Here is a 17,498-nt window from a genome sequence, read left to right as displayed (position 1 = left end):
ACTGGCATTGAGTTTAGTGATGAAAATTTGCGAGTGAATATGTGAATAATCAATTAGAAGTAACTGCATAGTGACTGGCTAGAAATACCGTTTTCATACACTAAGTCTAAACCAACATTCTCCAAAAAAGTATGTCTGCCATTGAAATGGTCAATAAATTCTAACTGAACCGTTGGTCGTTTGAGACCCATGTTCACTTCCGATGCGAGTTGTGTTTCTGTGTGTTTGTCTGATGACCGAATAGGAAGTGGGAACAGTATTACTGTTCCGCGACCGACTGATGATGTCTTCTGCCTATCGCCAAAGAAAGAGAGTATCACTGTTGAATATTAATTTAAAAAACGTATGAAAAGCAAGCTTACAAGTCAGCTTATGGGAGTCGATAGTTTTCAAAAAATCATTGCGTATTGAGTAATAGAGCTCATTGAGATCCACATTTGAGGAAACTCTCATGAATTTGATTCGAGCTGTACCGTTTGGGATCGCTTGCAGCCGTTTCATCCGTTTTGTCGTAATTACTACTCTTCGTCAAATTTACGAAGCGTGAATAACGTGGTTTGTGTTGTCCGTGTTGCAAAACACAGAGGATAATCCAATAAAATAAGACTAAATAGAAGAAAATCGAACAGTAACAGTAGAGCTTGCATAACCTTCGAATTATAGCTTTATACACATAAGATTGTGCATGAATGTTTTTGATTGAAGTACATATATTTAGCTTTATTTAAGTGACAATGAATCAGTACAATGTACAGCGATTTTATTATCATACAGCGATCCCTCTCAAAATATGGCTTATCAAGAGTAATTAACTCTTAACTTTTTGGTGGCAGCTGGTGCAATGCTTGCAGCATTACACTAACTTCCGATATCAGCCACTGATACTCCACTAATGGTTATCTATCAATATGGAAGTTACAAACCAAATTCAAGACTAGACAACAGAGAAGTCATTCGTCTTCCTAAGTTCAAAGCCGCCGGACGCATATATATATCGTTATCGAGCAAGGAAGTGATACCGTTATTCCCGTGGCTGGTGAAGTGATCATCGCATCCTAACGGGATTCCCTATATTGCGAGTGGATTGTATCGAAGCAATCACAACAAGCGAGAAGAAGAAAGCCTGCACCGCGGGCACTGTGTGCTGGTGAATTTGTCGCCTCTCGTGATCGACACCATCATCGTGCTGTGTTGCGATACACCAGTTCAGCTGTACTGAACGATTGACACGCGATTCGAGTTGGAAACCATTGGATCCGCACTGGGTGCAAAATAAGTATTATTAATTTCATTAGGTTAAGGTTATTAGGTTAAGAAAAAATGAAAAAAAAATTGAAAAGATAAGTAAAAAAGTACATCTGCCACATTAAATGGCAGATGAAGGAGGAACCGTTGACATGGAGATTGAATCCACTGTCTACCCCCCTACGGGAGCTGGAAAATCGCTTAAACGCGTTCCCCCCTCGGAAGATATCTCTTTAGAGGAAAAGTTAATCCACCTGAACAAGCCCCCCTCAAAAAAATTTGCAAACCTTTCCTCTTCACCCCCTCAATCTCCCGCTTCCGCTCAACTCCCGAACTTGCCTCCCAGCCCTACTGATCTCGCTCCCGCTCAACAATCGACCTCGTCCTCCCCCGCAGTTGCTTCCTCTCCCCGTGTCAAGGTCTATCCAGAAGATGCACCTGGATCTGGCCCATGAATTGTTTTCTTCCGGCCCAAACCAAAGGGAAAATCCCTCAATGTCATCCAAATTTCGAAAGATCTGGCAAGATATTACTCTTCCGTGGTTGAAATTTCCAAGGTTAGACCGAACAAACTGCGTGTTGTCGTGGCTAATCGGAAGCACGCTAACGAAATTGTTGTCGACAATAGGTTTGTTATAGAATATCGCGCCTATGTGCCCTGCCATAACGTAGATTTTTCGAGGGTGATTACGGAAACGGGTGAAACAAATTAAAATTTTGGACTGCCATCAACTAGGAAAAGTTTCCCAGAATGGGGAAGAAAAAAAGTTCACGCCGTCCGACTCGTTTCGAGTAACTTTTGCTGGTTCCGCCCTCCCTGACTACGTTATGGTGGATAAATTAAGGCTTCCAGTGCGACTCTTCGTGCCTAAGCCCATGACTTGCAACAAATGCAAGTCAGTTGGTCATACAGCTTTCAAGGTATGTCAAGGATGACACACGATTATCCCTAAGGTCTCGACGAGTGCATGGTTCAAGGGATTGAATGTAGGTCGTGATTTCATTCGCGTGATATCTCGGCTTATGTCCAATCACTACAACCTAAACGCGCATCTCTATCGCATTGGGCTCGCAGCAAACAATCTTTGTGATTGTGGCGATGGCTACCACGACATCGAGCATGTTGTCTGGTCGTGTATCCGGTTCCATGCTGCTCGCTCTCAGCTCTCTAGAGCACTGAGAGCACAAGGCAGACAATCGGATATCCCCGTCCGGGATATCTTAGGTAGCCGTGATCCTGATCTTCTGCTTCATCTATACCTGTTCCTGAGAAACGCCAATGTCAACGTTTAATGATGTTTCCTTCGTTGTGTCCCTGTTTCATATCCCTCCTATCCGATCTATAAACTTTTACTTAGTCGCGGCAATACATACACACACTCTTTACAGATGCACGGGCCGAAGGTTGTGCAGTCCACTGATCATTCAACAAGAGCCAAAGGTTGTACCGCTCATGACAACTCTACACGAGCTGATGATTGCGCCGGCTAGTGACCATTCTATCCTGGATTCCTCGAGTCGAGAAAGACGCACCACGCTAGATATGGGGTACAGACTAGGGGGGCGTTGCTGATTAATGGTCAGCTGCATCCCAATAGGAAGTATCCCGTGTCGGGCACACGTACAGAGCATCGAAGACTGCGACATACCAATTATGAGAACACTTGTAATACTAACCTCGAGTCAACCGCGAGTAATCGGCTACATATTACTAACATAGTCTAAGCAAACATTGTCAAAATATTGAACTCCCGGCCCCGTAAGGCTGACGCCATATGAGCCTTAATAAAATATATATTTTGGATAAAAAAAAAATAGGTAGGGTGCCCGTACCTGTAGATCCAATATTCGGAATAAGTATTTCTTGAAGTTGTAGTAGAACTTCCGAGTAAGGGGGCGTCATAATATGAAGAACTACCCTGGAATTACCAACACGCCTGCAGCATCGATAATTTTCGAGATCATCGTCAGTGATCAAATTCCCAGTAGGGTTTCATTTCCCGTGTTTCCGTCACTACCAATCGGTTGTATTCCATCACTATCTGTTTCGAAGCTGCAAGCGCGCTAACATGAAAGAAAACAAAAAAGGAGATAAATCATACAAGTCTGAAAGAGAAAACGAATTTCAATGCGTTCCGTGATTGAAGCTGATTTCTCGCATCGTTCAGTGTACAATTCTTGGTGCAACAACACGCAAGAGAAAAATATACATGAGCAAATACGACACCAAGGACTCTTCAGATCGACGATGATGTTCTTGAGAGAGTAGACAGAGTGGTATCATGGCGAAGTGCTGCATCCCAAACTATTCTTCTTTTTCCCTTCTGTTTTGACCATGTTTAAGACAAACCGACAATTTGGTTCAACCTCCAAGATTCACCAGAGTTTTGAAGGACTCACATTGCCTAATAGCATTGTATTGCTCACTCGTGCGTATGATCCCAGATATCCTAGAGATCCTAGAGTTTGGCATGAAAATTATGGATCGAACGAGTGCGAAACAGCAAAAGGGTTTGGTCATCTTGTAGGCTTGGACTTAACTGTGATAAGACAGGGCCAGAGCTTGACTTTGAGGGATCGTGGGGACAAACTGCTTTTGAGGCAGATGCATATTGCAGAAAATTTTCTGAATGCCTCCATCCCAAGCCATTCTCGCACATATTCTTAAGAATTTAAGCGCGGCACAGTGAATGAGTGTCCTATCAATGGAAACCAACGATAATCGGAATGAGCCAAGACTGGTGAATAGCATGCGGTAGTTGAACCCAATTGAGTGGCTCAACGGTTCATAGTTCAATTCGATCAATTGTTTTTGATAACGTTCACTTTTAACAAATCCGATATTATAAAGGTCGTACCAAATTAAACCTCGCTGATCCCAGATAACACATAACATTGTCTTTTTCTTCGGAACGATCTATGTGACCGGTTGGCCAAGATCAACATGATCTTTTTCGCTTGGGATTCTTGAAATATATTCTCGTTTCATCCCCGGTCACCATCCAATAAATTACTTTTCTTTTGTACTAAGCAAGCGAAATTTCGTAAATTATTTTCCGATATTCTTTTTGCTTGTCGCTCGGCCAAAAAATGTGTGTTGTTAAACATGTAAAATGACAAGCGAACCACGGTTTCATTTGTATACACCTGGTATATGGCTTCCACTGCCCCTCATAATCCGCCTTTAATTTCCCAAGTACCAAGAATTTTATGTTTTTAGTTTTTAGTTGAGTTTAATTTAGTAGTATAGTTTCTTTTCATTTACTTATACTTCCACTGTCTACTTAAATACTACTTAACACAAATCTTCATTCAGTTCATTTATTTATACTATCCAACCACCAATAATTCGAATTTCATTCAATTGAGTAAAAACCACCAATCTAAAACTTTATCGATCAATTCAATGAAATGATTGATGAATGAAACTCTACTCATATTCCTACGGATAAAGCAAGGGAGTAAAATCAAAAACAGTATTCGAAATTCTTTTCTAAAATTATGTTACACAACGCATTTAGTTTTCACAATACAATTTTATTCAACATATCCACACATTTTATACTCTCTAAAACATAATACTATTCTTTGATACAATACTATGACCAATCATTGTGAGCTTCATTACGAAAGCGCAATATGACTCCCTCCAAAAGAAGACACTGTCACGGCAATCACAGGAATTCGCGCAACTTTAAATCAACACTCGTTCGTCCGCAGCAATCATTCACCATTATCTCATTGAACTCAACTTAGGCCATATTATGAGCAGTCTGAGAATTCGCTCCATTGTGTATTTCACATTTTCCGCAGCAATACGATTTCATCTCGTTGAGTTGCATCACTTATTATCTTCCGTCATTGTCATCGTCGTAATCATTATCACCATCATCATCATCATCACCAACATTGACATCATCGGCGTGGACTACCCTTGGAATAGCAACGCGAGAAATTTTGTCGCCTCGACTCTCTACCGTTGTCCTTCGCCGACGGTGGTCACAGACCCCGCTACGAGAACCGTGTTGTTGTTGAGTGTATCCTCTTCCGACAGGATATGGGTTCCGATCGAGGCCGATCGGCTTACGGTGGCGTACGAAATGAGCTTGATGAACACAACCTCGATGGCGCAAAACATAAACAGAAACATGAATACTCCGATGTTGGCCTGGGGTTGGGCCTTGCCTAGGGTCAAATTATTGCCCGTACCGCTTACAGTTGGCGGAGGTTCCACCAGAACAGCCAGCGTTTCCACCATAAACGCGGAAAGAAACATGCTGATCGCGCAAAACCTTCAGCACATGCTTCCGTCACAAAACCACAACAACAGCGCACACACGTAACACAAGATCCGCCACTAACGAGTTATCGAGATCTTCAGCAACGTTCCACTCTCACCGCACGACTGGCCAGTAGCGGACTGCTGCCTGCTTTTGTTGCTACCATTGCAACGGTTCACAAGCGGTAGATGCACAAATGCTAACACTCAAAACAACAACAACAACAACAACACTAACGCCTCAACACCACCAACTACAGTGTGCGGGGTTTAGTAAACCAGAATGTGTGTACGATCGGTTTGTGACGTTCCACAAACGACGACCACTGATCCCCCTCTTCCTCTCGGCGATCCGCTGCTGCTCGTGTTTGATATAATCAAAGGAAATTGCCAAATCAACAGCAAATGGGGCTCTGGCTTCATCAACCTAGGGGGGGCTTGGATATCTGGCCACACTGCCGTCGGCGTGAGTCGAAGTGATTATGTTAGCAGCTAATCAGTAGTCGGCGAGGCACGAGTTATTCGTTACGAATAGGCGGAGGTGGCAAAAGTAAAAATATTTCTTCGAGTTTTATGGGTTACCCTAAAAATGGTTTGGAGATTTATGCACTGTGTAGAGCATGGATAATTAAATTGGGATTTACAAAACGGCTTTTTGCTTTATGTTTTTGGATGTGGTATACATTCTTCATTCTGATTATGAATGATAATTCGTTTTAAATTCCCATTGTAGGTATCGCTGATTTTTAATTCGTCTCAATTTGCGATTGTATCGTCGTTATGACTATTGAGGAGTGTCATGAATTTAACTGTAGGAGAGTCTCCCAGTATTGGATAACGGATATGAAATCTACACAAAGGATAATCTCAGTTTCTATTCATTGCAACAATAGTTTAGAATTTCATTGACTCTGACAAGCATTTATAAGTAATATTGATAAGCAAAATCAAAAATCTTGCATAACCCTGTTTGCTGTAAAAGAATTTTCGAAGAGCGTATTTTTCTAAAAACTTGTATTAGTGCCCATCTTCCGATGTATGGACGACTTGTTGGAAATTGTAAGGGCTTTTCATATATATTTTTTTGAGAATTAAAAAAAATTTAAGAGAAACGAATTTCAACCTAGACGGCGCCAGTGGTTGTATGGTTAGCGTAACAGCCTCACAATCCGATCGGCCTGGGTTCAATCCCAGCTGGCGTCGTTGGGATTTTCTGAGGCGAAAAATCTCTGGTTACGTCTTCCTTCGGAGCGGAAGTAAAAGAAGTTGGCCCGGCTCATGAGTTGTTGAGTCTGATAGGTAGGAACAGGTGGAGTCGCCTCCCTGATGTCGGTGATTGGCACTAAAGTGGCGGAAATAGGCCGACGAAAAAATAAGCGAAGAAGAATTTCAACCTAAAAAAAAGGTTTTCAGAATAATTTTATTTGTTTTGTTTGCATCTTTTATGAAAATTTTTACAATTTTCTAAATTGTATCCTTTGATGAGAATTATTTTTGGTATTTTTTTTTTTTGTTAAATCGATTATCTTCACATGCTCAGTAACATAAGTTTAAAGGAGCCAAACTCTTAACTATATTTTAACTAGAATATATTAACATGTTTCCTTAATTCCATGGTTAATAAAATAGGAAATCGATTACTCGCGGTCGACTAGAGTTTAGTAAGGTGACACATTTTCAATAGGAAAAGGATGGGATATAAGAAGATTGTATCAATGTTCACACTCATACTCACATTCTCATTCACACTCACACTCCACACTCAATTCTTAAAAACTATCCGTACATCTAATATGTATTACAATTCAACATATTATAATGGAAGGGAACCGATATCTCGCAAAGACGAAAAGAAGGGGAAACATTTTTGGTATTATAGTTTTCGATTTAGATTTTTTTGTAAAGAATGAAAAACCTTGGATTTCAAGTAGAAGCATTCCACTTAATTTCATATTTTTGATTTAGCTGAAATTTAGCCAACTTTTTCGGCATTATGTTCAATGCCGGTATTAGTTTTTTTTAATTGCGATCACGACTGATTTTTGAAAAAGAGCTTATGCAAAAATATTATCATCTCAGAAAATAAACTATAACGCCAAGACTGGTTATTTGATCGTAATGATGTCTTAAGCAAAGTTGTAGATTATAATTTTGCGGTTATGGAAAAAGTACACACTGAAAAAGAAATTTTGTTTTTGTAATGTTTTTAAATGTAATATTTCGAAAATTACATTTTTTAAAATCTTAATTTTTGACACAGTGAAGTCCATATTATCGCCATCAACTGGAAGAAATTTGATCCTGGGCAAATGAAAAATGAATGTGTTATGGCATTTTCAAATTTGCATGTTTTGAACAAAAAAAAATAACTCAAAAACTATAGTACATAAAAAGTTCTCGATGAAGGATAAATGTGGGAAATTGAAGAAAAACATATTTGGAAAATTGGAATTCATTTTTTTTCAAAAACGTTTTTTTCTAAAATTCTCAAAAAAATATTATATGAATTACCTATACAATTAGCAACAAGTCATTCATACATTTAAAGACGGGAAAATTTTTTTCTAACAACAACTTTTTCGTGTTTTTTTTAAATACTGCTTATCCTAATTTTGTTTATAGTTAAGATAGCGATTAAAATATGAACTTTTGTCGTCAACTTTCTATCTTTCATAGTTTCTGGAACATATGGCATGTTAGCATGGAGAGACTCCTGGAAAAATAATGTTTTACTCGTAAAATTTTTGTGTGTAAAAAAAGTTGCTATCAAGAAAACTTTTTTCCCTGTAGCAGTGCCCTTCTTCCGATGGATTACCTGTTGGTAATTTTCTGGGCAATTCATACATATGAGGGGCTTAGAATGCAAGGGGTGTAAGTGATTTGCTCGATTTCTCTTCATCAACTTTTTCTTTAGTTAATAACTCAACTGCAAAAACGTTCCAATTTAAGTTTGCTATAGTATCCGATTGATGATGTTCTGACCTATCTTCTCAGCTGAATGTTCTGAATGTATTTGCAGCTAAGTTATGACCAAAAGAGAGAGTCGATGTAGAGAAATCGATCAAATCACTTACACCCCTTTTATTCTAAGCCCCTTATGTTTTATTGAAAAATTTAAAGCAACATATTTTTGAAAAGAATGAATGAATGAATTTTTTTTCATTAATTTTTTTCAAATTGTTTTATACTTTTTAATAAAAATTATTTTAATCAAAATTCTTTAACCACCATTTCGTGGTTTTATGGTTTTTTGTATTTTTTATGATAATCTAAACAATTTTGCTGCATTTCAGAAAAATGTAAACAATTTTGAAATGTGTTGTTTAAATAATACCCAACAAGCGGACCCGGCACACATTGTTCTACCATATGTATTATTTCTCGAGACTAGTTTGGTTGGTACAAAAATAACGAATATAGTTTAAGAGAGTTTATGTGTTATCATTCAGATCTTTAAAATTGATCAGATTTATGATTTTAATTGCGAAAATTAATCTCATCGTATTTTTCAATTCATCTCAAATATCCTACAAAGTACTCTCTCATTCTAATTTGGGTGAAGATAAACTCAACGATATATATACGATGCAGAACTGATGAGCCGTTCTCGTGTGATGGTGAGTCATACGTACCTGAAACCCTTCTTTAATATATAATAATTATTACATAAAACATGCCTTTGGGGTAAAACTGACCAATATATTTTTTCCAATCATTTTCTATTGTAATGCACCCGAAAATGTATAGAAATTCACTGATTTACCTATGGTTATAGAAATTATAATTCCAGCATTTGAGTATAACAAAACTGATTTAATCCATTTAAAGGTGTAGTCGTGCCTTTCTCTCGTTCTCGTTCTAAAGTTTGAGCTGCAGGTCATTCCGAGACCGTGTGGGTTATCCTAATGAGGCTATAAATCCTTGGAATGGTTACCAACGAGCTGGTATTGTCAAACAATGAATTTTGATATATCGCATGATGGAATTTGGTTCTGATCATATAGTGATCATTTCCATCGGAAACTTAATCCGGAATATATCCGTGTAACATCAAAGAGGTTATATAGGCTTGAATTTATTACAAATAAGCTAGTTTAAAAAGAAAACATGAGGTTTGATACTCCAAATTACGGGTTTTGTGTTGTTTTGGGTTCTGGAATTTATGGCTTGTTTCCGCCATATCTCCGGAACACGTGAACCGATTTCGATAACAATTTAAAGGGTTCTCAAAAGAAAAAAAAGGGATTTCAAATGAAACTTGTCCGTTTCCGAGAAGACTGAGCCGCAGCATTTGTTGTATGGTTGAGAAAAAAGTAGCATAATTTATTTTTGTTCCTTTTTTTAATGGTGATCAGCTGAGTTTGAATTAATATGTTTAGCGTCTATCAATATCGTTTCGATGTGTTAAAAATATGTTTCTTTATCATGCTTTAAAACGGGAACGAAAATGCGGTTCAGAAAAGGATAAATTTTTATACAACTTAATTAGCGATTCGACGAGAACCAAATAATCAAAATCTGGATTTACTCACTATCAAAAAGAGTCTACAGCTGATCATTGAACGTTTTATATAAAAATGTTTTAGATTTAATTGGAGTATACCTTCGAAAGTTTCAATTTGTTTTAGCACGTTTGATCAATTTGCCCCCTTATGACGGTATTACATTTTTTGAGTGAGCCAGAGTTTCAAAATGCCATAAAAAATATTTTTGTTTTGCCCAGAATCAAATTTCTACCAGTTTTTGGTGACAATATTGGTTTTTATTGCGTCAAAAACTTAGATTTGAAAAAAATGCAGTTTTTAAGATATTACATTTTTAAGCTTCATTATCATTTTTTCTGTAAATTTTTTTTTCAAGTGTCTAATTTTTCAGAACTGCAAAATTATAATCTGTAACTAAGACACCATTTCGATCTAATAACACGTTCTGGCGTTATAGTTTATTTTCCGAAATGTTGCCATTTGCATGAGCCCTCTCAAAAATCAGTCGTGATCGTATTTAAATAACATATACAAGTCGGACTCGATTATCCGGGATTCGATCATCCGGAATTTTAGACTCGATTATCCGGAGTATTTTATTTTCGATTTTCGGAAATTTTGAATAGTTCGTATAATAATTCCATATTGAATATCTTATATGGGTATAAAATGAAAGGACTTGACTAGTGCAGTTAATTATTAAAAATGCAAATCCAAAATGGCGGCCACTACAAAATAGCAGATTTCATATCTTCTCAGAACCCCATAAATATGAGTATCAAATGAAAGGACATGACTAGTAGAATACAGTTATTTATGAAAAATGCAAATCAAAGATGGCGGCCATTTAGGATTTGCATTTTTCTTAAATTACTGTATTCTACTAGTCAATCCCTTTCATTTGATATACATATTAATGGGGTTCTGAGAAAATTTGTAATCCGCCATTTTGTAGCGGCCGCCATCTTGGATCATTTTGCATAAATAACAGTGTTCTACTAGTCAAGCCCTTTCATTTGATACCCATATTGAAGTGGTTCTGAGAAAACGTGTGATCCGCCATTTTGTAGTGGCCGCCATATTGGATTTACATTTTTCAAAAATAACTGTGTTCTACTGGTCAAGCCCTTTCATTAGATACCCATATTGATGGGGTTCTGGAAAAACCCATATTGATGGGGTTTTGAGAAAATATGTAATCCGCCATTTTGTAGTGGCCGCCATCTTGGATTTTAAAGACCATGGATTACGCAGTTTTATAATGACACCAGAGATAAAGATGTGTTCCAAATTTCAGACCAATCGATCAACAGGAAGGGGGTTAAATTTCTATTGGTGTGGTACAGCGCTTCATACAAAGTTACAAAGTTACAAAGTTACAAAGTCACAAACATACAAACGGGTCAACCGTTTGATAAATAAGTGCAAATCATAATTATAATACGTTAACCGAGCGAAAATTGTTTTTTTATGACTCGATTATCCGGAGTGAAAAAAAATCAATACTCCGGATAATCGAGTCCGACCTGTACCGTAAAATGACTCTTGAGACGAGTTGCGATGATTTGTCGAATTCTTCTTCAAACGCTAAAGGGTGTGTCTCATCAAATTGCATAACAGAAAAAACGCTGTAGAAATTCGCCCAGTAGACCGATCCTTTTGAAAATTTTAGACAGTAAAATAAAAACTATTAAACAACTTATGGCATTTTTTTTATTCATACTTCAAGCCCAAGCCCGTATGCTCGCACCTTCCTCTTTACCCCGTCCCTAAGGCTCTGTACAACGTCAGGTTGTAGTTTTTTCTGAACAGAAATCCATTTTCTCTTGAAGTCCGCCTCCGATTTGACAACTTTTGGGTTCTTCCGGAGGGCCTGCTTCATAATCGCCCAATATTTCTCTATTGGGCGAAGCTCCAGCGCGTTGGGCGGGTTCATTTCTATTGGCACGAAGGTGACCCCGTTGGCTTCGTACCACTCCAACAAGTCTTTTGAATAGTGGCACGAAGCGAGATCCGGCCAGAAGATGGTCGGGCCCTCGTGCTGCTTCAATAGTGGTAGTAAGCGCTTCTGTAGGCACTCCTTAAGGTAAACCTGCCCGTTTACCGTGCCGGTCATCACGAAGGGGGCGCTCCGCTTTACGCAAGAGCAGATCGCTTACTACACCATGTACTTTTTGGCAAACTTGGATAGTTTCTGCTTGCGAATCTCCTCCGGAACGCTGAATTTGTCCTCTGCGGAGAAGAACAACAGGCCCGGCAGCTGACGAAAGTCCGCTTTGACGTAGGTTTCGTCGTCCATTACCAGGCAATGCGGCTTCATCAGCATTTCGGTGTACAGCTTCCGGGCTCGCGTCTTCCCCACCATGTTTTGCCTTTCGTCGCGGTTAGAAGCCTTCTGAACCTTGTATGTACGCAGGCCCTCCCGCTGCTTGGTCCGCTGGACGAATGAGCTTGACAAATTCAGCTTATTGGCGACATCCCGGACCGAACTTCTCGGATCACGTCTAAACTGCTTAACTACGCGCTTGTGATCTTTTTCACTGACGGAGCATCCATTTTTGCCGTTCTTCACCTTCCGGTCGATGGTTAGGTTCTCGAAGTATCGTTTTAGTACTCTGCTGACCGTGGATTGGACGATTCCCAGCATCTTACCGATGTCCCGATGTGACAACTCCGGATTCTCGAAATGAGTGCACAGGATTAATTTACGACGCTCTTTTTCGTTCGACGACATTTTTCCAAATTTTCGAAAAATTGACAGTGAAGCATGGCCAACGTGATCTATACACTCTTATCTGATTATAAGCGAAAGCTGAAGATATAATTCCTAAAAATTAAATTTCTACAGCGTTTTTTCCGTGATGCAATTTGATGTGACACACCCTTTATTACTTAAGGAATATTCTAGTGTAGAGGCACTAATTTCGGACGTTTTTTCGAACTCCGAAAAAATAAATCGAAAAATATTTCTACTATCCATTATATCATTATTTGTTTATCTATCTCTTAACAATAACACAAAAATTGAAAAGATTTTTTTCATAATTAGAATAGTTACAAGCTGATAAAGTGAGGGGATCGAAAAAAAGTCGTGCTATACCGTAAACGATTCAGTTCTTCAGGTTATCTGAAACAAAAAAAAATCGTACAGATTCTGAATCAGTAAAGATCCCGCTATCACATGAAACTCGGACGAGTCAAAAACATGTTTTATGAATATAAATTCGACAGAAATCGGTTCAGTAGAACTTGAGATATCGTGTACGCTAGTTTGAAAAAAAATAGGTTCGAGAAAAACGCGTTTGAAGTTACTTGTTATAGCCGTATTATATTAGATGCCGCATCACTAACTCGAACACACTGATTCATCTGGGAAAGCCGTATCGAAAATTAGTAATTGCACAACACGTGCCAATGATTATTTAAATATCTCATTGATGAATTAGTTCACACATTGTCACTGAATCACTTTTGACGAGCAATAAAACTGCAGTGTGAAACAAAGCTTTTGGTGGAACCATCACTGTACACATATATTAACACGATTGAGTTATTTTCCGACATTGAAAATCCATTCGAAAACACCGCTAAATGCTTTTAGAGAGCTATTCAAACATCCAGCAAACTTCATCCGACGCTGATCATTCACAATCGATTACCCCATTCCGTGTGACAGGAGATGAAATGAAACGGATCCATTGCTCTTCAGCGACTATCTGTTTTTTTTTTTCTTTTTTTTTTCGTATAATCCTCACATCCGTGGGACTGCAATCAATTTGACGGGACACTACTAGATGAGTTCTATACATCGTTCGGATTCATTCACCTGTTGGTTTACTCCAAGTGAAAAATATGAATTAAATTTGGTAGTTCGAAATGAATTTATTAATTAATAGAATCATCACCAATAAATTGAATTGAAAATGAAATATTGCGGATATATTTCCACGCTGCACATTCATCAAGATAAGCACGAATGATACCGGACATTGCTCCTGAAATAGCACCGGCGGTACGGTTCGATGGACTATGCTTGTCCTTTTGAATATTTGAAAATCGATCCAGCTTTGAACGACATCTGAAGCGTTGTCACCGTGGAGAGGCATTCATTATTTAGCTGGTGAAACACGCGCTAATCATATAATTCTTGTTGAATATTTCACCAGACAAACAGTTCGTTCCACATTTGGAAGTTTGTACTTCGAATCGTTTGAAATTATATTTTCGCGTTTCTCCTTTCTTCACATTGTGATCCTCAGACAACCTCCAAAAAATTTAAAGGCTATATAGTACCTAAAATATTGGTTATTATATTGTTCTAATTATTAGTGTAGTAAAACTCTTTTACTATGTTTTTACATGTGATTCGTGATTCGTGATTATACGCTCACGCAACAAATTTTACGAACTCCTACAAAAGTGAACCGATGTTTATTTTAAAAAAACGAAAATAAAACTTATTTGAGGACATTTTCGATGTGACCACCCCTTTTCTTCGATAACGCGTTTTAAATGGTGAACAAAATTCTTCATGCACAACTCTAACATTACGACTTCGATGCTGTTGAAAATCCGAGTTATTTCTCCTTTAAGTTGCTCCAAGTTTTGTGGCTTATTAACATAGCCACGGTCTTTCACGTACCCCTAGTGGAAGTAATCGACGACGAGAAATGTTGAAATTCTTACCATTAGAGGACAAAGTTTCATTAAGGCTTCGGTTGCTCGAGAAATACGATTTCACTAAAAATACACGTTTTTGTACATCGTGGCACTAAACGACACTAAACAAGTAGCCGAATTTTCGATCATCTCATCTTCATGCAGAGTCGAAAACGCTAAGGCCATTCGTCAATCGCTGCAGCTTCTCGATAGAATTCTTTAACGATTGGTAACTCCAATGAGAACATCCACAGGTACGCTTATCCAACCTGGCCTAAAGTTAATATTCCGATGGAATGGCAAATGACCAATCGTTTGCAGAAAAGAAGTCTAGTAATTTTATTGCTAGTCTCGTTACGGAACACGAATCGTTCATTGATAGGAAATGGTTTGAGCAGCTGGTAAATCTGTTTTGCCGTTTTCCCGCACTTAAATAACGTGACAGTTGCCACACGATTTTCTTACAGACCGAACTTTATCGTTGCTTGGGGACCGAACAAGTGCTGATGGGACCACGAAACTTGGTAAGAGTGAAGGAGGACATCGAACTACACGACTGCAGTGTTACCGCTTTCCTTCGCTCCAATTTTCTCTGCTGAGAGCAATCGCGATTTCACTGACCGAATTATGGCTTTTTTGAATACGGAATACGGTATCACGATTAAATTGGACGTTTTTTCAGTCACCAAACAGTTTTTACAATATTTTTTGTTTATTTCAATCTGGAAAATCCTTAAATATAAACATACTGAAACACCGTTTCGAGTTTCACTCGAACTACATTTCTTGAGGCATTCTATCTATATATATATTATATTCTATTATGTAAGTGTTGTCTTTTTTTAAACATGAAATAAACATTTCACATTTCTATTCAAACATCAAAGGCATTTCATTTTGATTCTCTGAATAAAGGTCATAAAAAAATCGAAAGCCCAGAAAACATATTTTCCAGGGCATTCATCTTGAACCGTCATGGAATTATTTAATTGAATATATTAATTGAAAATTATAATTGAAAATTCAACAACTGAAATTCATCCAGGACTCCGCTGACAATAATTCCATTGAACCTAATCGAACCCAATTCCTAAGTTTACAACCACTGATTCGACAACATTGAAATGGATCCGATGTTTATGAAATTTGTCAAGTGGGTTTTGGTGATATTAAAATCAATGTCTACGGAAAAACTAATTTACATTTTTACGATCCAAATAGTCGGAAAGGTTGAAAAGAAAAGATCGATTTTCGTGACTTTTTTTGGAGTAGAAGAAATAGATCCGAAAAATCGGAGATCGCAGAGTAAAGGATCGATCTTCTAAATACCGATCCATGATCGCCCAATCCTATTCACTATCATTAATTTTACATCTTCGAAAGCTCTCCAAATGTTGACATTATGTTTATAAAATTTGTCAGGTGGTGAGATTAAAATCGATGTACATTAAAAAAAATCTCTAAGATCGAGAAAATCGAAAGAAAAAGATCGATCTCCACGATTTTTTCGGGTATAATGAATCGATTCAGAAAATCGGAGATCGAAATGTAAAAGATCGATCTTCTGAAAATCGAACCAAGATCGCCCAATCCTAATGTACATACTCGTAATCGAAACTGAATGGGGTAGAGAAAATTGGGGAATTCTTTCATGTGCTTTGAAGTATCAAAATCTGCGAGAAAAATCAACATTAATCGACTTTCCTGGTTGTCGACACTTGAGAAATTCTCAATTGGGTTCTCAAAATGGGTAAAATGAAAATTTTCCATTTGTTATTTGAAATTGAGTTTGTTTTCGAGTGAAAAAGAAAAGAAAAAATGCTTGGAATTTTTGGAAAAATTGGAAGAATTTTGAAGAAAATTTTTCAACTATATTCCTAATTTCGCTCATATGATTTTTTTTTCAAAATCAGGCTGCGGGCCGCATGAACAACGCTGGAGGGCCGCAGGTTGGCCACCACTGCTGTAGTTAGTCCTTGATTTGTAGCCAGCCATTTTGTAACCAAGCTAAATAAAATCGTTTAAAAATTAGCGGAATCAAGCCTTGAACCAACAAAACTTTTAATAACAATGCTATTTCGAGTCTGAATCATAAAAACTAGCTTTTTAAATTCAAAATTCAAAATTTTCCATGACATGGGTTCACAATGGATGCCAATGGATGTATGGGAAGAAAATAACCCTCGAATTTTCAAAGAGAACTTGATTAAAAATGTTGATTCCCACGAAAAACTACCCTATACAGCTCAATCGGACTTCATTTACTAGTGTCGCACAAAATTTGATGCCAAATGTCTTAGAGTTGCATGAAACGTCGAGATTTACTGTTATTCCGAAAAAAAATTTTTTTGTCAAAAATCGACACTGCGTTTTATTCGTTTAGAGTTCCAATGCAAATCGTCATATTGATTTTTCATACGGGACTCGCTGCGAAATGTTGATTTGCACGATAAAATACCCTCTGCAAAATATTAGCTTATACGGACTTCATTTACTATTGTCGCAGATTTCCAAATTTTTGTTTTCTGAAAATCGAAAAATCACCCAAGGGGAAATCGAGGTTTTCAAAAAAAAAATGGTTATGCCAAATGTCTTAGAATTGCATGAAACGTCGAGATTTACTGTTATCCCGAAAAAAAGAAATTATCAAAAATTGACTTTTCGACACTTGGTCGTTTTTGTCTGAAAAGTCTATTTTTGACGGAAAATTTTAAGACAGTTTTAAGACATTTAGCATTAGTTTTTTTTTTTGAAAACCCCGATTTCCTTTACTCCCTTCTTGGGTGATTTTTCGGTTTCCAAAAAACTCAAACTTTGACCGCTGTGCGACA

At 37.7% G+C, this 17,498-nt stretch overlaps 1 protein-coding gene across 8 annotated transcripts in view; it reads left to right on the top strand.

Moving 5' to 3' along the window:
- The window catches only part of LOC129771390 (uncharacterized), a 174,903-nt gene that overhangs the window by 42,032 nt on the left and 115,373 nt on the right, over positions 1-17,498 (top strand). The gene's annotated exons all lie outside the window — the stretch shown is intronic.

The sequence above is a fragment of the Toxorhynchites rutilus genome, chromosome 2 (genome assembly GCF_029784135.1).
Source record: "Toxorhynchites rutilus septentrionalis strain SRP chromosome 2, ASM2978413v1, whole genome shotgun sequence".
Taxonomy (NCBI): Eukaryota; Metazoa; Arthropoda; class Insecta; order Diptera; family Culicidae; genus Toxorhynchites; species Toxorhynchites rutilus.
The sequence above is the reverse complement of the archived record's forward strand: the minus strand, read 5'-3'. Positions and strand labels throughout refer to the sequence as shown.